This window comes from Mastomys coucha, unplaced genomic scaffold (genome assembly GCF_008632895.1).
Source record: "Mastomys coucha isolate ucsf_1 unplaced genomic scaffold, UCSF_Mcou_1 pScaffold15, whole genome shotgun sequence".
Taxonomy (NCBI): Eukaryota; Metazoa; Chordata; class Mammalia; order Rodentia; family Muridae; genus Mastomys; species Mastomys coucha.
Genome location: NW_022196897.1, coordinates 100000716 through 100028234, shown reverse-complemented (window position 1 = coordinate 100028234; position 27519 = coordinate 100000716).

The following is a 27519-nucleotide window of genomic DNA, read 5'->3' as shown; positions in this document are numbered from 1 at the left end:
ATCCCTTTGATCTCCTTTTGTTGCCTAATTGCTATGGCTAGGACTTCAAGTACAATATTGAATAGGGATGCCTTGAAATCTTAAATGAGGAACAGAAATCCTTAAGAATTAGGAAATGAAGTTTAGCAGAGTGATTAGGTCCTGAGGTAGAAACAGAATGAATAGACTTAATATCCTTTATAAATGACTCTAGAAGGCCCTTGATCTTTGCACCATGTGAGGACAAAGTAGACTTCATGTGTCCCATGAAGAACTGGACCCTCCTACACACCAACTCCTTCTTATTCATGAGACTTCCAGCCACTAGAATTACAAGGAAACCGTCAACCAGTTTAAGACTTTTTTTTATAGTGGCATCCCAAGTGAACTAAGATAATATCCTCAATGAGTATGTTTCTAAGTGCCAAGGTTTCTCATAGATGTTGAGTTGTATGACTTAAAATAACATCATGAAAAGTGACTATCTAGAAAGCATAGTCCAGATAGAAATTTATGAAAATGCATTCACATTGGAGACTGTGTTCATTAGGTGACCCTCTGTTCCCAGAGAGGCCTTTGAAGGACTCTTTTTGATCTCTCATTCGCATCTATTCTTTATAGTGACAAGTTCATTAATGGTGTCTTTGTATAGCTGACTTCCTATCATGACCCAAAGAATTCTTGCAAGTAAACCCGCAATTTCTGGACCAACATATGAGAATGGAAGGTGCCAAGTGACACTGGTTTAGCCTTCATCAGAAAGACTAGACTTGCCTTCAAATTGTCTTAGTACCCTGTGTCAGAAAGGCAAAACAACAACAACAACATTATGAACAAATTCTTTGGGCTATGAAGAAGGTCATCAGTCACAATCCACAGAGTAAAAGAATTAAAATCTGCTTTTTATCAACTGCCAAGTAACTACTAGTTTCATGAAATCTTATGAGATGGAATAAGACCAAACAGAAAGTGTGTTGTTCCTCTTTCTGATTTATTTCAATCTCTTTTCTCAGAGACAGCCATTGAGACAAATATTTATTATGTCAACTTGCTGAGGACTGTCTGCAGGCATTGGAAAGACACAATAATTGATTTCAATAATTAATTCCTGCTTCAGATGTGCTGCTGCCCATGCGCTCCTCCTCAGGCCCCAGTTAAAAGGAACTGAGAGGCAAGAGTGCATAAACAGCTATGTTACTTTGGGGAGATAAAGTCCCCTAACATACTGTAGATTTGGGAAGAGCTTTTAGGCCTGAGGCTATTTGAAGTTAATTCCTATATGGTCCCTTGTTAGCTTATACTGTCCGTGATTTTCCAACCATATCAGAGGAGTAAAAATCCAAGTGGAAAGCTAGACATCTTTGTAGTAATTGATCTGAACTCAATCAGAATATCCATCTTTGTACTATACCAAAAGTGCCTCCTCCCCGTACCCCCCCCACAAAAAAAAAGACATAGAAGTTTCTGGAAGGAAAGGCACTAGGGAGGAGGAGAATTGGAAATGGAAAAATCATCAGGTTTTAAATTTTAAAAAGGAAAAGCTTTATTTTAGAGACCAAATGACCCTGGAACCTCTTTATTTTAAAAAAAGACTGTAGCTCAAATCACTTACAAATGTAGTCAAATGTTAGTGTGAAATTATTCTGTGGTCCTCTCAAAAGATGACTCGGTTTGTGCTATCGTGAATGCTCCATAAATAGAAAGAACCGAAACTGACTCCTAGGACGTTTCATAATTCCCTCCAAGCTCTTTCCATTAGAGTTTTTAAAACAATGATATATACATACATGTACATGTATAACATGTGTATATGTGTGTGTCTCTGTGTGTGTGCCTACCTGTGTGTGTTATAGTGCGAGAATACAAAGCTAACAGCTTAGATGTGAGGTTTTAGAATACAGTTAACAGAAAGCCTCTTAAATTTAATATTAAAAAATAACTTTAAACCTCCTTTTAACACAGAATATGTCATAACTCAGGATTTTTACTAATCGGGTAATCTATAACCCCAAACTGATTGTGATGTCAAGGCATCATTGTAAATCCAAGCTTTAAAGGATGGTAAAGCAGAAAGGAAAAGCAGGCTGTGATTAAGTATCGGACAGCACGTGGTCCCAGCTATCCAGGTACAAGAACCAGCCTCTTGTTCCTACCTGGTCCCAGGGCGATAAGGTTCCTGATGGAAAGAACAGATTAAAAAGTAAAGGGATACCAGATGTTTTTCCTATTAGATGGGTTAAGTCAGACCCAACCTAAAATTAGGAAAATACACAGGGCTGATTTACTACTGTGCTGGGATGGGTAAATGTGCTGGGAGATGGGGCTGGGAGCTGCAGAGCCAGGTCTCTCCTTATTAATGGGGCTGAGGGAGCAGGAAGGCCTCACCCCTGACTGCTCTAAAAATGCTGAACGAGGACTCCAGCCTGGTGATGAAAAGTGATCTCAGAAAGCTCACTGAAAACAACGTTTACATCTACTTTGGACAATGGTATAAGAGACATGGAAAGGCCAAGTTCCCGATCTTCATAATCTATTTTTTCTTATTATTTTATGTGTATGAGTGTTTTTGCAGCCTGTATGCATAGGTACTGTATGAATGACTTTGCTAACAGAGATCTGAAGTGTGTGTTGGATTTTCCTGAGATTGGAACTACCCATGGTTGTGAGTCACCAAATGGATGTTGGGAAGCAAACCTGAGTCCTCTGTAAGAGCAACAAGTAATTTAACCACTGAGCTAACTCCCCAACCCTCATTATTGTTCTTAATAAACATATCTCAGGGATAAAATTAACCTGGCCCAAATGATATTTTTTTTCCTTAAGGAAAACTTTCATGACTAAGGAATCGACATTATGGATGTTGATATAAGTGCTGCCCATGCCGTCTTAGAGAGCTTGTTTCCATGCTTAGCTCTGAGGGCCTGCTGGAAAACTGCTGCCTTCAAAGAAAGCTAGTTGAACTTCCCCGCATGAAGGCTAGGCTTGGTTTCACACAATAAATCCCAAGATGCTCAAGGCCTTGATTCTAGCTGCTACTCTTTTGAAGCAGGGGAGTGTCCCTTCTTGCCAGAAACTTCATGCAAGAAGAATGAATTTAAAGAATAACCTGTATCTTAAGTTGCAGGGAAAAAAAGTGCTACACACCTTCTCAGACAGTAGAGTAAATTCATAACCAAATGGCCTTTGCACAGGGCTTACTAGGAAGCTAGGAAGCTCTTCTTCCAAAGGCAAATTGCATTCTAGCTTTGGTAAACTGTCTATATGCCAAATACTTTCCGGTGCCATAAAATCTTTTTTTTTCTGTCATTTGTGTGTGTGTGTGTGTGTGTGTGTGTGTGTGTATGTGTGTGTGTGTGTGTGAGTTCTCCCTTAGACTCTCAGAAACAACTCTAATGTGCAGGAGAGAGTGTAGATGAACCACCTGAACTGGGTTTAAACTCCCAAGATGTGACAAAGTAGTGATGACTTTAAATATGTCATACAAACGCTGTGAGCCTGCTTCCTTATTACAAAATAGATGGAAAACATTCACTTCTGAATTATCCTGAGGGTGAGACAAAGTCATACCTGTAAGAGCCTTCCTTATGCACATTGGAATGTCTACTTGAGAATACCTACTGGAGAACAGTAAAAGCTTCCAGTTTGAACCAGCTGGATGCCTATCCACCTCTCTTAAATTCAAATCATCCTCCTACTTGTCAAGGAAAACTAATGCATTTCACAATGTCATCCTTGAAAGTGGCAAGATAGCAAACCTGTCACCACCAAGACGCACAATTATGGGAACTTTGGGGACGATCAATTCTTTCAGCTTCCAAAGAGATTAAGCTAATAAATTTTCCAAAACTATTTCCAGCCCTCAAAGTGTCTTTATAGGATCAAATAATAGTCATTTCCAGCTGGCCAAGTCTAAGCCAAAATGCAGTAACACAATGTATAGCACAAAAAGCCCCTACATAGTATTTGTTCATTTTGTGCGGTTACCTGTCTGTTTCTTGGTGTTGAAGACACTAGTCAGCATCTAGAGGTCTCTCAGCATACAGATGTGTTGCTGTGGCCTCATCCAAGGCCATGCATGCCACTTGAGGCTACTTTATTTGTGAATTATGCTTATTTATAGGAAAGAAGAAATTGAATCTACTTTAATACATAATCTAAATTCAAAAATTGACTTGATAAGAACATGACTAGAGTGTTGTAGATAATATGTACTAAAAATAGAAAGTTATTTGTAGGTGGCAAATGAAACATTCCATGTGAGAGAAAACATTATAACTGGAATTCCCTAGGTTTTCCTTGTTACATCTAGAATCCATGCATTCTTTTTGAGTTAACAGAGTTAGCTAAGACTGTCATCCAGGTTTTTACTATGGTGCACACAGATCCACTTCTTAAGTCTTAGATGGAGTGTTGAGGTTGAAAAGGCATGGATACACTTTCATACCAGAGTTCATAGATGGTCACCATTTTCTTGAAGCATTGGGTTACTCTATCTATATAAAAGCCATCTTTGATTTATTCACAAGTGAATATTTCTAAAAGTAGTGGCTTTGAATATTAGGAATCTAAGAGAAGGGTTTGAAGAGTAGCTCTCTCACCAAACACCCTTTCCAGTGAGAAATGTTAGTTTGTGGCCTGATAGAAGAGTAACTGCTAATAACAGCCATTTCTCTAATAAATCCTTTCTGTGTTTGTGTGTGTGTGTGTGTGTGTGTGTGTGTGTGTGTGTGTGTGTATACCACAATTAATCAACGAAAAAGAGACTATCAGTTTGAGAGGGAGTTGGGAATGACATGGGAGTAGCTGGATGGAAAAATGGTGGAGGAAAGGGGAGGGGAGGAATTATATAATTAAATCTTAACTTTATATGCAATTCTACATCAAGAAATTATTGAAATGGGACTGTGGAGATGACTCTGTGTGTGTGTTTGTGAGAGTGTGTGCTTGTGTGTATTCATGTGAATATATGTGAGACTATGTGTATTTGTGTGTGTGAGTGGGTTTGTGTGCATGAGTTTGTTGTTTGTATGTGTGAATATGTGTTTGTGTGTGTCTGAGTTTGTGTGCAAGTGTGTGTTTTTGTGAGTGTATATGTATGTTTATGTGTATGCATAAATATAGAAATAAAGCCTATTGAGTCTGTTTAGGGTATCTTTTTTGCTTACTGGTTTCAGGGCTGACCATTGTGTCCTGAATAATCAATTAGGCATCTCAATTCGGGACAACACTAATGATTTTAATTGTTTTTATTCCTTGTCTGGGGGTGAGATGATGTGTGATTTCCTCACTTCTTCATTAGTATGTATATTAATATTTCATTGCATAAGTCTTGTACTAGAAGGAATATTATTATGGTATCATGGTCATTGTATGGTTTAGGCTTTAAAATAGTACTATGGGAGCTCTCTGGGAACAATATCATGTGTAATATAGAAAAATAGCTATTCATGATATTTTTTGAAACCACAGAGGAAGCGCATAGAGTAGTTAGATTATCATGGTAACTGCACAATATCTGTGGGTAATATACACAACTGTCTTTTTATGGTTACTGCATTAGAAATATTTCTGTTCATTCTATTTTAAATTCTATTCAAATGTAAGTGTGAATTCACTGTTAAGCAGATCCATAACCTATGTAACCCAAAGGAGAATAGAATGTCAAAGAATGAAATTGTTGTACATGGAAATCTTGTTCTATTACTTTGGCAGTATTAAGCTGCTAAATTAATAAAAATAGTCAGGTATAACTCTCTTTAACTGACAAAAATACTAAAACTTCCTCTGAAGTCAGTCACCTTGAAAGGTTTCTATTTTAAAGAATCATACAGTAGACACTTGAATAAAGAAACTATATTCCATAGATCCAAGCATATATTTGCAGAAATGGGTACTCACTTCTATTGACACTGTTTTTTAGGATTTAAGTTAGCCAGCAAAACAAATTATTATGTTCCCTTTTCTGCTGGAACAAAACACAGTCAGCTTACTTTCATACTGTAAGATTGATTTTGTGGTTATTTATTTTTAGGAAGCATAACATATCATATGAAGTTCAAAGATCAGTAGTAATACAGGGAGAAATGAGTCAACTTTTATTGTTTACTGAATTGCATCATCCCTGAATTCATAAGTTGAAGCACCATAGCTACAAGTATCTTAAAATATGACCTTATGTAGAAATAGAACCTTAAAATTGGTAATGAATTTGGAATGAGGAATTTAGGGCAGAGCATGATCCAACATGACTGTGTTCTTATATATAGATTTTTTAAAAAAAAAATAGAAAAAGAAATCTGAAGACACAAGAGATATAAGGGTTCTGTATACTGATCCAAGAGCAAATGAGGACACAGCAAGAAGACAGCCACACCCAACACAGGGAAAGAGAGCAGCATCTTCATCTTGAATAACGGGAGAGAATTTTTTTTTTAGTGTGTCTTGAAAACTATGCATAGTTACATTGGGGAAACAGCTATCTTCATCAGTTTCTTAAATATACCTTTGAGTAAATTTGGATTTTTGTGCAATATACTGGTAAATACCAATAAATGTCTATGACTATAACACTACATACTCTTTTACAGATCATTATTTCATTTACTAACATATCCAAATGATCATGTCATATCAAATGTGCTTTTTTATGGCTGCATCGTTTCCACTATGTAAATTTACTATTTAACAATTTAAATAAAATGAATATGTAGGGTGCTTCCAATAATTTGTAACAAATAGTGTATTGAATATTCTTTTGCATTCATTCCTCTTTCTGTGAATATGTTTGTAGAAGAGTTTTTTTTTTTTGAAAGACTGTACGGTCAAAAGATATGTGCACTTAAAATTCATAAAATATTGTTAAATGCTTACACAAGAGATTGTAGCAATTTAGACTCAAGTAAAAATGATGTATGACAGTGTTTATTTCTTTATATTTTCAACAATATCAGGCTGCATGAAACTTTATATATAGTATTCCATTATAGTTTTAATAGTATTTCTATTATTATGAATGATATTAAGCTTTATAAAAATCTTTTATAGCATCATTTACATTATCTTTTCAATAGGCTGTCTGTTCATATCCCTCTTACTGTGTTCTACTAAGTTGCTAGTAATTTTATCATTAATTTTATGAGTTTCTTATACACGAAGAATATTCTCCCTTGTTCTACAATATAATTTGTGTTTACAAATTATTTATTTTCAGGGTGTTATTTTTCTTTTAAATATGTCTATGGTGCTTTTTATATGCACATTTAATGCAAAAGTATCAAATTAAGTTTCTAACTTGTGTCTTATCTTGAAAAAAGACTTTTCCACTTAGGTATTTTTAAAATCTTTATTGTCTTATAATTGTTTAAACTTCTTAATTTCATTAATTGATTTATCCAAAAATACTTTAAAGGTAGTAAAGAATGAACTTTTAAATATACTCATGTTATTTTCTTAATACTTCTCCTTGACTTACCCATTTCTTTGGAAATGCCTGTCCCAAAGTCAGTGGCAACAGCTAGGTTTTGTTCACCAAAATCTCATGAATACCAGTAAATCCACTACCATCAAGCCATTTATGAAGTTTAAATTGTCTTGCTTACTATTAGGCACATTGAAAGATCTCTAGAAAGGGTGAAATATGCCATGCTTTATTTTTGCTGATGATGCTAAAGAAAAATAAAGGTGTTAAAAAAGCTATAATTTAAAATGTAAAAGCAAGATAATCATTATGCATTGAGTGAAAGTGGAATCAATTTGTTATGAAACCAAAGGTTTAAGAAACCCAAATATCTAAACACTGAGCTCAGCTGTGCTGGGGCTCAGAGGTAAAGTATTTTCAGTGCAAGGCTGGGATGCTGAGTTTGATGCCCAAGATCATAAACAAATAAATTAATAATTAAACTTAACTGATTTATTCTGGCTTTACCCCTTATGCTTGGAATGGTAGAAATGTCTTCTCAGAGTATCATCTCTATGTCGTAAATTGCATAGCATCTAGAAGACATCAAGGTTGTGTTGTCGCGGGATCTAGGAGGGGATAAAACTAATAAACAGGAGGAAAGCAGCTTCCGTGGAATAAAATTTCTTTCTTTAAGACTGATTTAAAACAGGTCTAACAGCAGGTGACTCCCAACCATGTGATGATTCAAAGGTCAAGGGGCCACCCGTTTTTGTGATTCCACAGTCCTGGAAGAGTTCTCAGGGAGCTGACATGGGAGGAGACATAAAGAATATGTGGAGGCTTCTTAAAATCTCTCAGCCAGATTCTTATTCTTTAGTGATGAGAAGCCAGTTGGACATCTTCTTCTAACAGCAGAGATTCAAAGGCTCAGAAACACATCTTAGTTAGGTAATTGTATGATCAGAAATAAGAAAACTTGAGGCTTTTACTAAGAGACTAGAGGGAAGGTCTTCTGATGCCTGAAGTTCCACAGGCAAACTACAAGTCCCAAGTCAAGTAAAGCAAGAGTACATGGGTGTTGGTAAACTGGTGATCTCAAGAGAAGTGATGAGTATACCTCTAATTTGTTCTCCAGAGAACAATCTTTGTTTTTCCATCCATTCACTTATTTATCTATTCACCTATTTAATTTAATTTTAAAATAAAATTGCATAGATGTGTTATATAGCATTTCAGGCAAGCTGCTACATGTCCTTGTTTGAAAAACGAAATCACTGTGTGGTGATTAAATTCAAATATTTAAAATTGTATTGTAGGATTGATAAGGATCTTTTTGCAGTCTGTTGGTTGCCATTTTGTACTATTGACAGTGTCCTTTGCCTTACAGAAGCTTTGCAGCTTTATGAGGTCCCAGTTGTTGATTCTTGATCTTAGAGCATAAGCCATTGGTGTTCTGTTCAGGAAAATTTCCCCTGTGCCCATGTTCTCCAGGCTTTTCCCCACTTTCTCTTCTATTAGATCCAATGTATCTGATTTTATTTGATCAACTTGGACTTGAACTTTGTACAGGGAGATAAGAATGGATCAATTTTCATTTGTCTACTTGTTGACTGCCAGTTGAACCAGCACCATTTGTTGAAAAAGCTTTTTTTTCCAATGGATGGTTATAGCTCCTTTAAGAACTCTAGAAGTTAGACTCCAGAGAACCAAATAGCCCTATTAAAAATGAGGTACAGAGATAAATAGAGATTTCTCAATTGGGGAAACTCAAATGGTCAAGAAGCACCTAAAGAAATGTCCAAAATCCTTAGTCATTAGAGAAATGAAAATCTAAACAAACCTGAGATTCCACCTCACACCAGTAAGAATGGCTAGGATCAAAAACTCAGGTGACAGCAGATGCTGGCAAGGATGTTGAGAAGGAGGAACCCTCCTTCATTGCTGGTGGGACTGCAAGCTGGTACAACCACTCTGGAAGTTAGTCTGGCAGTTCCTCAGAAAATTGGGCATAATACTACCTGAGGACTCAGCTATACCACTCCTGGGCATATACCCAGATGATGCTCCAACATGTAATAAGGACCCATGCTCCACTATGTTCATAGCAGCCTTATTTATAATACCCAGAAGCTGGAAACAACCCAGATGTCCCTCAACAGTGGAATGGATACAGAAAATGCGGTACATTTACACAATGAAATACTACTCAACTATTAAAAACAATGACTTCATGAAATTCGTAGGCAAATGGATGGAACTAGAAAATATTATCCTGAGTGAGGTAACTCAAGTCACAAAAGAACATACATGGTTTGTACTCACTGATAAGTGGATATTAGCCCCAAAGTTCAGAATACCCAAGATTCAATTCACAGACCATATGAAGCCCAAGGAGAATGAAGAACAAAGTGTGTATGCTTCAGTCCTTCTTAGAAGGGGGAACAGAATACTCACAGGAGGAAATATAGAGACCATGTATGGAGCAGAGACTGAAGGAAAGGCCATCCAGAGGCTGCCCCACCTATGAACCTATCCCATACACAGTTACCAAACTTGGATGCTATTGTGGATGCCAGGAAGTGCTTGTTGGCAGGAGCCTGACATGGCTATCTCCTAAAAGGCGCCGAGAGAGCCTGACAAATACAGAGGTGGATGCTTGCTGGGAGCCAACCATTGGACTGAGCATGGGGTCCCTGATGAAAGAATTGGAGAAGGGACTGAAGGAACTGAGGGGGTTTGCAGCCCCATGGGGGGAGCAACAGTGTCAACTGGCCAACACCCCGGAGTTCCCAGGTACTAGACCACCAACCAAAGAATACACATGGAGGGACCCATGGCTCCAGCCAAATCCATGGCAGGGGATGGCCTTGTTAGACATCAGTGGAGAGGAGAGGCCCTTGGGCCTGACGGGGTTTGATGCCCCAGTGTAGGGGAAAGCCAGGGTGGGAAGGCAGGAATGGGTGGGTGGGTCGGGGAGCACCCTCATAAAGGCAGGGGGAGGAGGGATTGGATAGGGGGTTTCCGAAGGGAAGACCTGGAAAGGGGAAAACATTTGAAACGTAAATAAAGAAAATATCCAATTTAGAAATAAATAAAATTTGTGTCGTTTCACAAACGTATCATTCCTTTTGGACAACACTCAAATCTACCCTCCTAGCAAGCCTCAAGTAATTACCACACTGTGATTAACTGTGGCTACTATGATGTACACAAACCCTTCTCAAATCATCTGTTAACTACCATTCTAATCTCTGCTTTGATGAGTTAACCTTCTTTTGTGATTTATTATCAGTATTTTAAATTTTAGGTACATGCGTGTTTTGCCTATATGACCATGGATATCAGAATAGGAAGTATGCATCCCAGGAATGCAAACATGTTAGGCATGGTTGTCAACTACAATGGGGGTTGCTGGGAATCAAAGCCAGGTCTTCTAAGAGTAACAAGGGCTCTTAACTGCTGAGCAACGTCTCCAACCTAGATTCAACTTCCTTACATTCCACTTTCAATGAACAAATAAGACAATAAGAGTCATTACACCATGCATAATAGACCAAGCATCCAGATTTAGTAGCACAGGTGAGAATAGTTATTAGCAACTTGAAAGAAGCCGTTCATCTTTCCCAGAAAATACATAGATAGTAAGAAAATGTGCTAAGGCTCAATGCTGAAACACAGCACAAGACTCTCAGTACTGTTTGAGTTTTGCAAGGTCCTAGGAGGACAAATATGGATATTTAATGCACTTATCTTCATGTCCATATTTCAAACAACAATATGAACATAAGGTAACATATTGTCCTAGTAATAGCTTCTACACAGAAGACCACTGAAGCATTTACTTATTAATATTTCCTAAGAAACAATACCTATACATCCAAAAAGATCCTAAGGAAATCTCTGAGGTTAAAAATAGTTTAGATCTAAGAATGTGGTCCTATGTCCAAGAAGAATGTACCATGAATTATATACACCATAATCCCTTAGGCTATGAGGTATTAAGTACAAGTACCCTGTCTTCTTAGAAAATACCATATGTCCACAAATTATATTAATGTGGCATGGATAGACCTCCCAATATAACCCAGAACTTAAGCAAAACTGTGAGGGTTGCTGACCTTTCTAGGGTAAGAAGAACACAAAAATATCTAAGATAGACAAGTACCTGAGCTAATGGTATAGGCAAGTAGTTGCCAACTCCTTTGTGTCAGTTCCCTGCAGTGTTTCTGGGCCTCTGTGCTCATTGTTAAATGAGGCTATAAGGTCATACAACCACTGTCTCTTTCAGCAGCTTTCATAATGACACTTTTTCATGTTTAGCCCAAACTAGCACACTTACATTCAAATCCTCATGACAATGCTTTTTATTACGTGCCTTTATTTATTAAGAGAGGATGTAGTTAGTGTAGGTGCATTGCCATTGTACACGCATATAGGCCAGAGGACACCTTATGGAAGCTGGTTATCTCTTCATACCATGTGGGCCCTGGTTTGGCAGCAAGCATTTTTTATCCACCTTATATTAATGTACAAAATCCTCAAACAATAAATTAAAAAAACGACTGCTGTGAAAGCATATAAATTCAGCTCTTGTCTCAAACAGACACATGTGAGAGTAAATACGCATCCTTAACTATACATAAAGAGCTACAGGTGGTCAGGGGCTGTGAAGTGAGGAAGAACAAGTCTTCTCTAGGCTCAAACCCCAGTAGCTTAGCTAATCCAAGTATACATACAAACAACAATGAACAGGCTGTGGGGTGTGTGTGTGTGTGTGTGTGTGTGTGTGTGTGTGTGTGTGTGTGTGTAAGAGAGACAGAGACAAAGCGGCAGAGAGAAATGAGAAGTCTTAAATCTGAGAGTGAGTAGGGAGACACTGAAAGAGTTGGACAAGAAGAGGGATAGCAATGATGTAAATATAGTATTCATGTTTGAAACTCTAAAAAATTTAAAAATCATTATTCCTGGAATAGGTACTACTGAAAACTACTTTTTAGTGTATCCTATATATGCATGTTGTTCAAAGGTAAATATTTTAAGAGAATTTAATTAGAATACTAATCTTTAGAGTCTATAAAACAAAGGAAATTCTTGTGTTTTTGTTCTTTTTAATTTTTTTTTTTTTATGAAAAGCTTGCTGGGATTGCATGCAGTGATAGAGCCACTGCTAAGAATGCTTCACAGATGCTTCGAATCACTCACTCCACACAAACATATGGGCTCTATTCTTCCGTCACTGTGCGTAATTCCTATTGACACTAATGGGAACTGCACATGCATATCACTGTAATTTGGCCTCAGACAAACTGAAAATCATCATTGAGATGAGAAGCAAAGCCACCAAACAAAGAAAGGAATTAATTCTTTAAAACTCAGATTCTCCACTCTCTTGTCACAAAAATTCCTGTCATGGTGAGTTAACCTGTAGTGATTTAATAATACAATAAGCTATGAAATATCAAAATATGATATATATTCTGTATATCATACAAGATAGGTATATATTGTATATATACATATAACATGCACATACATATATATATATGAATGTGTGTGTGTGTGTGTGTGTGTGTGTGTGTGTAGAACAGAGTATCTTCCAGAAGAAAACAAATTACCTTTATCCACACTAACTCTGGAAGCTAAGATTTTTTAAGTGCAGAACAAGATCCCAGGGCTATGAAAATAGCCACAAGCTGCTAGTTGGTAATGCTGTGTGTTATATATTTTTAAGGGCGTTAATTCAGATCTCTACAAATTGCTCATTGTTTCAAATGTGTTTTAATGAGATCGTTTTCTCATTATTCAACCTCAATCCAAACCATAGGATTTGTCTCCTTGTTTAAAGTGCAAGATTATAGCACGCATCCACTTAGAGAATCTCAAATTAGGAAGATTCATTCACTGTCCCTCTATCCCATCTCCGCATCCACAAACAACTAAGTTCCTGGTTGTGTGTCTCAGCAGTGCCATTCTGGCCAGGTTCCAAGATGCAGGGGGTTGCCTCAGATCTCAGTGGGAAGCGGTCATTATGTGTTTGGGGGAAGCTATTGGAAGCTGGCAGGTGAGCCAATTCTATCACCAAGGAGAAAGTATTGCTGGTAAAGTCACCTTGTGACAAGTGTCTCCCCGCTGTGGGTTAACTTCCAGAAAGAAGGTTTGCAGAACACATAGCAGTTCACAACAAGGAAATCAAACAAAATAAATTGAGCATAATTTGACACAGTTAAAATAAGAAGTGTCACCGATGCCACTGTGAAGTGGGAGTTATGAAGAGCTTCTGCAGAGATTAAACATTTAGTTAGACAATAAAATAGCTTGCTGGTCAAACCAGAGACATTATTCTTAATGTGCAAGCTGATGGAAACTAGTCAGTAAGTCTTTCTGACAAGTATGGCTGCCAAAGGGTAGTAACTGGGGCTTACAAGGCACAAGTGTTCACACAATTGATAAGCCCTAAGTAGAAAGAAATGGCAATATTACAAAAATATCCATTCTGGACATCATCTTTTAGATTCTTTCTCTAATATATTACAAAGAAATGACCAGAAAAAGTTACTGTATTAAAATGTCCACCCATCCACTTGGTAGACTGAACAGAAATGCTTCCACATCATAATTTTCTTACCAAAATACTCGCATTCCATTTTAAAACAAATTTGTCTTTATCACACTCTCAAGTGTCTTACAATGTTACACGAGGGATACCATGTGCAAAGAGGATGGGAAGTATATAAAAGAGGTGAACTGAATTTATTGACAAAAAATTAGTAAAAATATAAAAATAGGTAATTTCGTACATTGAAATGTGCAGCTATGTGACATAGTCAAAGCACAGTTGATGCTTTCTTATTTTTAACGTCTGTGTATCTCCCCCACTTTTTAACTCGAGTAATCCCATTTGTTTTTGTTTATTAGTACCCAGGGGTCTCAATAGGGCTTTCATTCCTGCAGGACACACCTACTTAAGGTAAAGGCCTATCCTCCTCCCTGTACCCTAGTTTATTCAAATCTAGTTCATCCAAAATTGCTCTCAGAGAGAAAACTTTTTAATCAAGTGATTCCTTGCTAAAAAATCATTTGTAAATTGCAAAGAGTTTTGTAAGACAATGCTGTCAAATTTGGCCTCTGAATATGCAATGGTCCAAACATTCACGATTCTTCATCTACTTGTTAAGTCCAAAATACTGCATGTTAAATATTTTCCTTCCAGTGATTTTTCTGCAAAAATGTTTGAAAACTAATCAAAACTCAACAAATCACTGTCAAAGAAAACACTTTTAACTAGAAAAGGATTTTAGGAACCACAAGGAAATGATTCTTAGAATAGTGGTCTTTGTAAATTTTCAAATCCCACTAGAAGTCACTGTAGCCTTGCATCTAGGAGACTGATATATTGCTAATCTGAGTTCTTCAACAGGGGATATGAATGGCCTTTGAAATAGCTGAAGCACACCAAGCAAAGATTAACATCTTTAGTGGTCATATAACTTGTTCCTCTGCAAACAGACAAGCTAAATAAAAACGGAGTTTTGCCACATGGTCATGTCCTTAGATACAATTAATTTTCCTTAATATGCAAAATATCAGTAGCAAAGAAGAACAAAGTATGCCATATGTTTATAACTTCAATAGTCAAAGTAAGAATTATTTATATGTATTTGACCAACCAAAAATGTGCTTTGTACTCAGTGCGCTGGCCCTGTCTCCCTGCTTTCTCCCATACTTATACATTGGCTTTACACCTAGCTTAGCTTGGACACCTTCTTTTTCCCTTGAGATTTGAAGTTCATCTTCCAAATTCTCCCAGTACTTGACTATGGCTATGAAGACAGATGCTGTCTAGTTTGTATTATTTTATCTTATATTTACATATGCACATGTACATATTTATATACAGTTAGTATATGTACTTATATAAATAAGTATGGTTTTGTAAATATATGTAAATCTTCCATGCTTGGACATAGACTACTGAAGTAGAGAATGCAGACTGCTTCAGATAAGTGAGACATACCAAAATGAAACATCCCAAAATCCTCCTAAGAAAGAAGAGAAGAAGAAGAGAAAAAAGAACCCTTACCAAAGAAGGTGGGCCGAATATTTTACTTTACTGCTGCAACTTTTGATTTAAAGAAGATTGCCCACGTCAGGCAATGGTGGCGCACACCTTTAATCCCAGCACTTAGGAGGCAGAGGCAGGTGGATGTCTGAGTTCAACACCAGCCTGGTCAACAGAGTGAGCTCCAGGACAGCCAGGGCTACACAGAGAAACCCTATCTCAAAAAGCCAAAAAAAAAAAGATTGCCCATTAAAGAAAGATGTTAGCTGCTTCCTTTCAGACCTTTGAGAAAGACGTATTGCTGCCTGTATTTGTCTTCTCCCAAGACAAACTTTATGGTGTGTGTGTGTGTGTGAACACAGGAGCACACAGGAGAATGAGTCTGCATGTTCATGTGCATATGCAAAACAGCCTTGTTTTTGGAACATACAGAATTTTAGTATTTATACAAGACAAAGAAAATTGGCATACAAATAAGATGAGGCTGTTTCTCATTTTTACATAGATAATTAAATCTGGGTTCACTATTCAATCCATACCACAAAATACAGGCCATCTTCAATATTCTCCACAGAGCTGATTTATAATTTTACGTTATGCTCACCATTGCTGAGAATGTCACTTTGTATAAGCATAGAGTATGAATGAAAGAATTTTGTTTGGAGCCATTTCAAACATTGTTGGAAAATCTATATTAATCTCAGTCCAAAATTCATTTAATGACTTTTTCATAAAAATTAAAACAGCAACTCAAATGCAATATTTAAAATAAAACATTCTAACACAATGTAATTCCAAGAAATACTATTTTCATACATTCGGAAGAGTGATATCTTCCTGTGTAGTCCAGGCTAGTCTTGAATAACTCAGGCTAACCATACATTTATAATTCTTGATTCTTCAACACTGGAGAGTATGTTGTATATGTCTCCTTCCAAACAAGCAATTTCTAGTTTCACATTCATCTATAAAACTAATCATTCCTCCAAAGCTTATTCAGTTACTGTTTTCACCTACCACATTCTAGGTCCTCCCTGGATGTCAAGATTCAAGAAAAAAAAAAAAATAAAGCAATCTAAGCTGCTCATTTGCTTGCTATCATGTATTTGTGAATATAATAAGTTAAATGTGGTAATAAATGTGATGAAAAAGAATGAATTCGTAAAAGAGAATAAAAGCCGTGGAACATGGAAGGGCAGACAGGTTTTGAAAATGGAGGAAGCCGACTTGAGTGGTGGAAACAAACCACCTAGACTACAAGAGAGCAGCATGTAAGAAAAGGGATTGTTGCTTACCAAGATGGGGAGAGGAAATATCCATGTTTAGTACAGGTCTGGAAAGACAAAGTGGCCTAAATCCACACAGATGAGTGACAGGAAAGGGTAGGAAAGTATCTGGGGAGATTATGTGGAGGGTTAGGCCCATGCTTTCATTTCTAAATGGAAAGGCTCTGCAAAGTGCCCATGGCATCTGTGTGCCATAACTTATGGGTCAAAGGAAACAGCACACTGCAGAGCAGGGCAAGTCAGGTACAGGAAGCCATTTTGAAACCCTGAACAGTGATCCAGAGAAAGACAGATTGACAAGAGCAGTGCAGCACTAAGCCAGACTTCAGATCGAATGATTTGGACAATGGGAATGTAAAGAACAAGAAACAAAGCTAGGATCTGCAGGATGAGTGAATGAATAAATGAATGAATGAATGCATATCATTAAAAAAAAATCATTCTCTTTGAGAAGTCATCAATGGAAGCAACATTTGTTACCTATAGGGTTTTGTTGTTGTTATTGTTGTTTTTTGGTTTGTCCAAAACCAGCAAAGAGATGTCTTCTGCATCATGAGTTTGGAGAGGCAACACCATGTCAAGACAATCTATTCACTGTTAACAATGAGAGCACAAAGCCCACAGAGAAAGAAGTAAAAGTAATTCCTCTGTAAAGATTCTACCAGCAATAAAAAAAAAATTTTCCTAAAGCTTTTGTCAAGAATTTAAATCACACTGAGAAGCTGAATTGCAGACAAGGAGAGCAACAAGGAAAAATAGAAAACCTTAAGACTATCTCTAAAACACTTAAAAACTTGAAAGTGATATCATCTCCACTCCATCTCCTCTGGCTTTTTTTCTGAGATGGAAATTATTTAAGAGAAGATGAATATGTTAGAATCTATGAACAGCCTTTTTTTTTTTAACTAGTCAGCATGGTGGTGCACACCTGTAACTGCAGCTCATGGGAAGCTAAGGCAGGAGGATAATGGGTGTCGGGCCAGTCCAGCCCACATAGCTAGTTAGTGACCTAGCTGAGCCATGTGTGTCCTTCTTTCAAATATAAAACAAAACCTGAAAATCACTGTAATTTGTCCTAGGGATATCTTAACTCTAAAATGTTTTCTTATATAGCAGTTGATTTGTAAGAGCTGAAATTTACTATTGACATTAAATATTTTATAGTTTCAACAGAAACTAGTCATCAAACCCCAGGATGTATCTCTACCTGCCTCCCAACATGGGTTAGAGGTACCCATGGCCACACCAGTGAGTGTAGAGAAAACTTAATATTTTAGAAAAAGAAATACAAATACCAAAATTTGTATATGATATAACAAAATGGTTTATATTTTTATAGGATTTTCTAAGGGAATTCTTTTCATATAAATTAGGATGGTGCAGATTTTATCATCCTTTTAAACAATTTTAGAACAGGTAATGTTAGATAGCCTGGACAGAGAGAGACAGAGAGAGAGAGAGAGAGACAGAGAGAGAGACAGAGAGAGGCAGACAGAAAGAGAGACAGAGAGAGACAGAGACAGAGACAGTATGTGTTGTACGTATATGCGCATGCCCATATGTATAGATGCAGATAACAAAGGAGAACACCAAGTGCCCTTATCTTTCATTGCTTTATTCTCTTGAGATAGGGTCTCTTGCTGAACCTGAAGCTAGCTATTTCAACTAGGCTGCCTAGTCATCAAACCCCAGGATGTATCTCTACCTGCCTCCTAACATAAGTTACAGGTACCTGTGGCCACACCTATGAATGTAGAGACCTGGGGATGCTGGGGCTTTGAACCCAGGTTTCCATGATTGTGCAACAATGTTATTACTCCCTAAGTCATCTTCCAGATGACAATCACCTTCAATTCACTTTGATTTGGAAATGGGAAAAGAACATTGGAAAAGGGAAGAACAAAAAAATTCCATTTCAACTTTCCAGATGAACTCCCTTATTTTCAACAGTCCACTGACCTTTGGCGTGCTTCAACTTCCTGAACACTTAGGAAGGCAAAAATATGAAGAGATACAATAAAATTGAAGTATAAAGGAGAGAAATGGAGGCTCCTGAAATACAAGGGCAGAGAAAGTAGAGAGAAAGAAGCATTATACTTTCTGCTTTTGAAGTCTTTCCCTGAGGTCTGGGGGAAATGAAAACTATAAAGACAGTTACTGAGATAAATTCAGACAGTGAAATTCACATAGTTTGGATCTACTCTCACCTAAGGTTCATGTATTTTAAGCTTGGTTCCCACTGAAGGTTTGTGATAGTGGGAGAGTATTCAAGTGGTGAGACCTAGTTGTAGACACTTGGGTCATTGAGGGCACCTTTCAAACAAGGTATTGAAATATTTCTCATGAAAATCAGTTGTTATGAAAGTGTGCCTAGCCATGAATGTCTGGCTCTCTGTCTTCCTATCTGACATGTGATATCTTCTTTGCACACATGCTTGCTCCTATTGTTATGATACCATATGCCACCAGGAGTTCAGAAAAGGGTCACCTGATCTGAGAACTTGCAGCTTCTATAGGTGTGAACAAAATCAAGTTCCTGAGCCTGCTCCAGATATTTTTGTAGAGTAGCAAACAGTGTAGATGAAATTTTCAGAGACAGTCAGTGGTAACTTCACAAATACATCTTTACTTTAGTAGGATGACTGTTTCTCTATTCTTGCAAATACTGTAAAAATAAAGAAAAGAGAGTCTACTGCTTCTTAGATGCCTTCTTCTACTAAGCATCCCTGTGACACTGTAAGTCTGCTACATCTGCCATCCAAGCTATAGGCCCTTATAAGATTTGAGCAACATTAAAACAAAGTTCTAAGCATCTCTCCTAGACTGTGTGAATCCCACACAAATCCAAGTCATCACAATCCCGAAGAATTTGTATATTTTGTACAGCCCCACTGTCAAAGAGTGGAAAATATCAGAACAGGGTTACACCAGTTGACTTACAAATTATGTAATTAAACACTGAATATGAAGAACATCTGAGATATTTTCAGCTTATCATATCACCAGTAACCATATGAAATGATTTATATAAAGTGTTTTATATAAATTTGTTTTACATAACAACCCAAGTAGTTATACAAAATTAACTTATTTGATAGTTGAAGAAAAATAAGGGAAAAATGGAACTTTTCCTTGAGACAAGATCAAGAGAGGTATCTCTGGCTAGCATAGAACTCACTACATTGATTGAGATGACCTCAAACTTGTAGTGATCCCTCTGTTTCTGTCTCCAAAGTGCTATGATTTCAGGTATGGGAAGTTTTAAAAATTAGTTATCTTTGGTAAATTAGAAACGTTTTTCACATTGGAAGTGAGCTAAGTTTCTAAATAGGTCTACTTATGTCTGTTATCAAGCTAGATATTTAACAGTTTGATCTATAATCCCCTTGTAGGGTTTTTATCAGAGCATTTAATAGGTTAATGTGATTGTACTATTAAGGGAGACACAATAAAAAGCATTTTGCATGTATTTAGTTATCAACCCCAAGTCCTTTGCAGAATCCCGGGCCAGCTGCAAAACACTACTTCCTGACTACCTCCTAGGTGGGTAGAATATATTTTCTCTCTCACTCATCCTCATTTGCTCTATTCACTTTCAGGGGGTGATCCTCAATTAAAGAAAGCCCCATTAAGACTCCCAAAGTAAAAAATTATGTATCTTAATATATTAGTTCTGAAATACTCTATCTTTTGCCTATGAAACCTTCTTGGAATAAGAGAAACATCATGAAGTTTTTTATTCTTTTCCCTTAGCAGGACTCATGAACATCTAGACACCTCATCCTTTATTATTACCTCATTTTTTCTGTGTCTTCTGCAAGAACAGACACTGTGTATTAGCATAATTCACTGTGGTTATGAGAGTATGACATATCCCATGCAGTAAGCTGCAAGGTGATGTGGGCTGTAACCTCTTGGGTCCTTCCCAGAACTAAGAATCTATGCTCCTCCTTGAAATATAACTCATTCTTCATGCATTCTATCCCAAATGTGTTTCATTCTGAGCACATACCAAATACATCAGTACTCAGTTATAGTTTAATTGGCAAGTTCTCCAAATACCCAAAGAAAATAGGAGAAAGCTTTGTGGTAGCTAATTGCAATCATGTTGAAACCCCAAAGTAGAAATTCTACTGATTCGCCATTCCCTTTGTTCTCAGTTCTACACTTTATTGAAACATGACACGTGTGGGTATTCATGAACTTCTAATATCAAGCTTAGGCCAGGGATAGATGGTGTGTTTTCTACATTTGTCAGCCCTTTAAATCCAATCTTTCCAAATTCCACAAATGGAAAAGTAGCTACACAGGGACTTAACACATTCCTTTTCTTCTTATCCCACTACCCAAGTGCCTCTTAAAAGGGATCTTTATGTGGGCCTAATTGGTAATGCACATGCAGATGCATAGTTAGTTGCCCAATCGCCCAAGCAACTGGGTCGCAATGGGTGGAGATGTATTTTTCTTAGACACTCTGCTGGCAAATAACTCACTGCTTTAGCCCTTGGAAAACAAGCTGTGGTTTGTTTGATGTTTTAGGTTAGGGAGTGGCTGGCAGCATTCTGTGAAAAAGTGAGACTTTCAACACTGTAAGTCATTTGCTGACTTTATTTAACAATATCTAAACCATTTAAACCAACAGTATCATATAGCTTGGCACATTATACCACTACAGATCTTCCAGAAAGGATGAAATGGCCAAATATTTACATGCATTCCGTTTTCTTTACATATTTGTATTTCTACCATTTTGAAAATTAGAATATAAACATTCTGTTTAAAAATCTGTTCTCCCCCACATACTACATATTCAAAGAGCAAACACACTTTCCCTTTAGTATGTGTGTGTGTATATATATATATAAACATATATAAATATAAATAATTCTAGGTGTCTCTTAGTTTTACACTTTAAATATCTAGGTCTACCTAAATAGCCCAACCCTTTGTTTTATTATGCAACAAAATTAGAAAATCTGCTGTGCCTATAATTACATTGCCCTTTGCCGTTTCTTAAAAAAGAAAAGAGAAAGAAAGAAAGAAAGAAAGAAAGAAAGAAAGAAAGAAAGAAAGAAAGAAAGAATGTATGTGTGTTGGGGGTTGTTCAAATTTCCCCCCTGTTTTATTTGCACCCTATTAACAACTGTTACTGGAGCTTTAATTATGCCCCGGTGATTGTGGAGTTGTGGCTGACTTGTGTCATTTTCCTCCCAGGGGATGCCTTATAATTACCAGCATCCATCGTGGCTGCGTGTAAGCTGATGCTTTTTATTACCAGTTCAATAATCACTGCATCCTTGTGAACATCTGCTCTGCAAGCCATGCATCGGGGGGCCCAGCGCCTGTCACTTGATGTGCCCTCACCACGGTGACCTTGGTGCCCTCTCCTTCGCTTTATATCTAATTTGTTTACTAGAGGGTCTGTCCAGAAAGTCTCCCAGGAAGGCAATTAATACACTACATTTGCAAACAAAAGAAAAATTTGCCCTTTCTCTCCTTTCTCTTTTTCCAGGTTATTGTCTTCGTCTTCCATTCCATAATTTCTTTTCCTAGGAGAATGAATTGCTTTGATACTTCAGGAAACAAGATGAATAAGAGCTTATCGGGGAACAGTCCACCTGCCTCTATGGAAAGCAGGTAGACAATTTGGTGGGATTTTGTCTCCTGAAAATGTAAGAGTGTGAGACACAAGTTATAGCATCTATCGAATACCTCATTCATAGCAAGGGAAGGACAATTCACTTGCCCCATTCTGATTGCATGTGCTTAGCCTCCTGTCTCACTTTGCTATCCTCAGTCCCTCTCTCTGCTCTTTGTTTTCCAGGACCTCCCCCTGCCCCCCACTGCAGCCTTTCTACTGCAAGACTCTAGGTCTCCTTCTGTCTTTTCCTACTGCTTGCCTTCTTACTCAATAACTCCCGATTAAAACAGATAAAATAACTCTTCTTGGGAACAGCTGTTTGTCCTCCCAGCAGTGTCTCTGAGTCACTACTTGTCTCTAATAAAGCTACTGTGGACACAACTTACAAGTCTTTATTAGTTCTAATATTAAAAAAAAAGAAAAGAAAAGAAAAATGAAACCTGAAGTTTTAGTTCCAGCAATTTTATAAGTATTTTTGAACTTCTTTTTAAGTTTGGAGCCGATAAACAAATTATATGATTATTTGATATGCACATTGGTTTCTAACATTTATGGTTCAAAATACAGTGATGTCACGACCACTTTATCATGGTCTGATGTTAGTATGAACCACCTTACCCTCAGCAGTTCCTAAGGCCTCAAAACTGAAAATTAATTTAAGTCAGTTCTGCAGAGGTACAAGAAAGAAGTCAATTATGCCCTTGGCACTGGTCTGAGGGAGCATTGGGAGAAGACTGAACTTGTTTTCTGTACCTAGAGGACCTAGCAGTGTACTCAGTTCAGAATATGTCCTCTAAAATAGATACAATATATTCTAGCTTATATATAATAAATTTTAATATATCATAAATAATATAATATATTATAAAACCATATATTTTTATAAAATATACAATATATTATATTTATACTATTATGATATATTATAATTAACTGTTGTAATTAATTAAATGTTATGTTATGTACTATATATTATATATATGCACATACACACACATTCTTAGCCTGAGATTCAATATTCACAGACAGACCTTGCCATATCTATCCTTAAAACTTATGCTTTAAGGTATTCTGCAAAGAGCATAGGAACAAAATCATACCCTGGGGGACAGAAGGTTGGAATTTCTGGTTTCATCAGAGACTCAGTTGTGGCATGTGATGTTTTTCTGGAAACTGTCTTATAAGAGGATTTTTTGCTGAAGGAGACATGTGAGAGGATGTTTTGCTGTTGAAGCAGACACATGAGAGGATGTTTTGCTGAGAACAGACCCAGTGTTTTTCTGGAAGTTGCCTGGTGAAAGGGTACATGATGTTTTGTTGGAGTGGATGCTTGAGAGAACATGCAATGTTTGGAAAGACTGTAAGTATTACCCAACAGCTAGTTGATGATGCTCTTGCATTTGTTTGCCTTACAACTCTTTGCTGGTCATCTTTGGGCTCTGCTGACACTGCTCTTCACTGATAACACTCTTGCATTGGTGTGCCTTGCTCTCTTTGCTGATCTTTGCTTATTCTGTCTTCTTAGAGAGTAACTCACCAAAAAACTTCTAGGGGTGTTCAGACTTCTTCTTGCCACTTCAGAGGATGCATGCAGATCAAGGAAGTTGCTGATTCATCTTTGGTGTTTTACCAGTGGACTGGACAGCTAACAACAAAGATTGGAAGAGCTCCAAATAGCTCCAAAGAACTATTTCTAAACAGATTTACAATATCCATCTTCTATTAACCTTTTCTTCCCCTATGTCTGGTGGGTGGTATGATAGAAGTGATGTTGAAGTGTGAAAGGACCATAATTAAAGTAGGTTCTGAAAAATCTAAGCCTACAAACAGGGAGCCAGAAGAATTAAAACTTGAAAGACCTCTTACGTCCAACTTTCTTCAGGTATTTCCAAACTACTAATCAAGAAGATTTTGAATATGCTGCTCCAAATTGTAGCTGAAGCCCACATTTAACATAGAGTAATAAAGCCATCAGAATCTTGTAATCCAGACCTCACTTAGTTTAACTGACTTGGTTCATGACAAAAAGCTAAGAAGCATATAATGGCCCTATGGAATGATATCAATATTGAGTTGATGGTGTAAGTCTTAAAGGACCTAGGAAGGAAACTACAGAAGAAGCATACAGACGGTAAAGGGGATGGGCAGAGGAAGACACAAGTGTTTGAAAAAGAAGGCTGTAAAACAGGGAGGGAGGCCATAGCCACCAAAACCTGTAGTTGAAAATTAATTCACTACAAATGAAATAGAAATAATAGTATACTATAGAAATTACTTTTAAAAATTATGGCTAGAATTCAAAATGAAATTTTAATCTTACTTATTAAATCAACTTATTAAAACAAATCATAAAATAAATATTAAAGATAATTGGTTATCAAAATTAAACATCCAAAAATAAAAAAAAATTACATGAAATAATTGAAATTCAAATCTCACACATTAAACTCTGGACTAATTGCAATTTAAGTGGAAAATAAAGAACTGAGACCTTTCCCTTGTATGTAGCACCAAAAGGAAAAGGTATTAAATAAGACAAGGTCATAGTTCGCAAGTATGGAAGGTGATCATGGAGGCTTTTGTCTATGCCTGATAAGAATTCCAATGATATGTTGGCAAAATGACAAAGAAGTGAAATTGTAAGAAGTAATTCACACTTCCTGGTGTGCCTCTACTGATGAAGTACTAGAAACTATCCAAAGTAATGTATAGTAATTGAGTCCTACTGTGTTGTATGCTCCTTATTTTTCTAACACCTAATGTTTTTAGTTATGCTGGATCTCCAATAATGAAATACTAATGTCTTGGTAATTTTTTTCATTCAAATGAAGGTCTGGGGAACTTATGTGGTGTCTTCAAGACAAACAGTAAGAATGTGGAAGATGAAAAGGAGGAATTAAAGGAAGGGTAGATGAGGCTGGAATAACTATTCTGGAACGTGAATGGTTTGCACCAGTGATAGGCTTACACTGATAGGCAAAGCCAAGATCTTAAGGCTCACCTAGAGTCCATAGTCCTGGTTGTGATCTAGCACATCCCATTGTGAATGCAATCCCTGATCCTTCTTGAACCCTGAGTCATTTTCTGTTTCCTTCTTTGGTCTCATACTTAGCTTTGACCCCCTGTCCAAGAATGTTCCATGTCCCTGGCAATCCTCAGAGCTGCTTCTTCAGAGTGAACTCATAGGGAGTGCTGCCAACCTGATTTAACAATCCTAATGCCAAGTAGGGATGAGCATCCTCAGTTTAATGCAAGGTAATAGTAGATGAAAGCAGTTTACACTTCAGATCCAAATGCTGCCAAAGCTAGTCTCACTGAAAGGTCTGCTAGGAAACCTCTCATGTGGAGATGGAGGGAATACTCCTCAACATTGTAGTATGTAGGAACTGGGTTCAGTAGAAACTACCCATCTTATAGGATTTGGACTTGAAAAAGATAAGATACTCTTAAGTGAAGGAAGAACTAGCCACATAATTTATGTGGCCTACCTAGATTAAAATGAAAAGACAGGATTTCTGGATTAAAAAAAAATCGCTGAGATTTTAGAGATGGTAACACTGATGGTAAGCCCACAAGATTAGCTCGAGATGTACCATCTAATATGACTTACCAGAATAGTTGCTGCAGGAGAAATCCTCACAGAGAAGCACACCAGAAGGAACATGAAAGGAAAACATCATCCTGCAGTTTTTAGAATATCCCAAAAGTGTATCACTTACCATGGTGCAAGCAGATTAAAGGAAAATATTTTAAGCCTCTATTTTCATAGATAAGTAGAACATTGAGCCAATATGAATCTCAGAGCCAATGAGGCAAGAAATTGATGCCTTTGACGAGAAGCAAAGGTCAATGGAATGGAATTAGACCACCACCCCACAGAGAATCCAAACTCACAAAGTTTATGTCACTAACATTTATTTTACTATGTTCTCATGGCAAGAAGAAATCCAGTCTCAAGCTCAATTGTCTAATCATTTATCTGATCCAATAAGCTTCTTCTGGCTGTGAAGCTCTCTGTCTGTTTAATAGCTTGTACCCATTCCAAAAGTATTTGTATATCTCAAATGGTCTTTTTTTTTTTTCATTTTTCCATTACAAAGCAAAAAACTGTAAGCATTGAATCATTTGCTCTGTGTGGTTTGTTGACTGAAAGATGCATTTGACAGACAAACCCATTCAGTCTGTTCCTGCTCTGGACAGATTTTTGGCCTCTGGCTTTATTACCTGAATGAAAAGTGATTGAAATTGATTGACAAAGATGGCAATGAAAACCCCACTGCATTAGATCATGCTTTTACAAATGTGATACTTACACAGAGCAAGGATTCACCATAGGTTGATTGTATTGAGTCTGAAAGGATATTGGTCTAACTGCAGAGCATGGCAGTCCCCTTCCCTATGGTGCTTGAGATGTATAGCCTGTGGGTATCATCAAAGGCCCAGATGCCTTACTCAGCACTTGAACTTTCTAGGCACATGGAGGATGCCACCACCAGAGAATTTCTGCCCAGGGAACATACATCATGTCACACTGTTTACAATGACAATGAAGGACTAGAGATGACAAGCATGTGCACCAGCCTTCCTACTCCGTGGCAATGTTGTACATCAGAAGCATCTTATATGTTGACTCCAAGTATCATGAATACAGAATAGTCTTACCTGTTTTGCCTCCTTGCTATGTTCACTTGTGCTGGAGTGATGCTATTGAGGGGTGCTACACAAAGCCCTCTATACATTTCATCTCAGAATGATACATCCATGAAGATAGACATTTCAATGTGTTGTTTGCTGCTGTGTTGCTCCATCATACTCCACTATAAAAATTCAGAATACTCTTCATGAACTCTCAAGGCTAAGGAGATTGCTCAGTTCATAAAGCATTCACCATGCAAGCCTATAGAACCCCAGGAACCATGTGAAAAGTTAGGCAGAGCAGCACACATGTGCTACCGACCCTGGGGAAGCAGAAACTGTCAGATCCTTAGAGATTGATGGTCGGGCAGTCTTGCCTATTGTTGCTCTCACGTTTCATTGAGAGACTCTATCTCAAAACATAAAGAGCAAACAAGAGGATACCCACCATCGACCTCTGGTCGTAGCATCTACACAAATTTGTCTGTCACACATGCACATGTGTATGCACACACATACT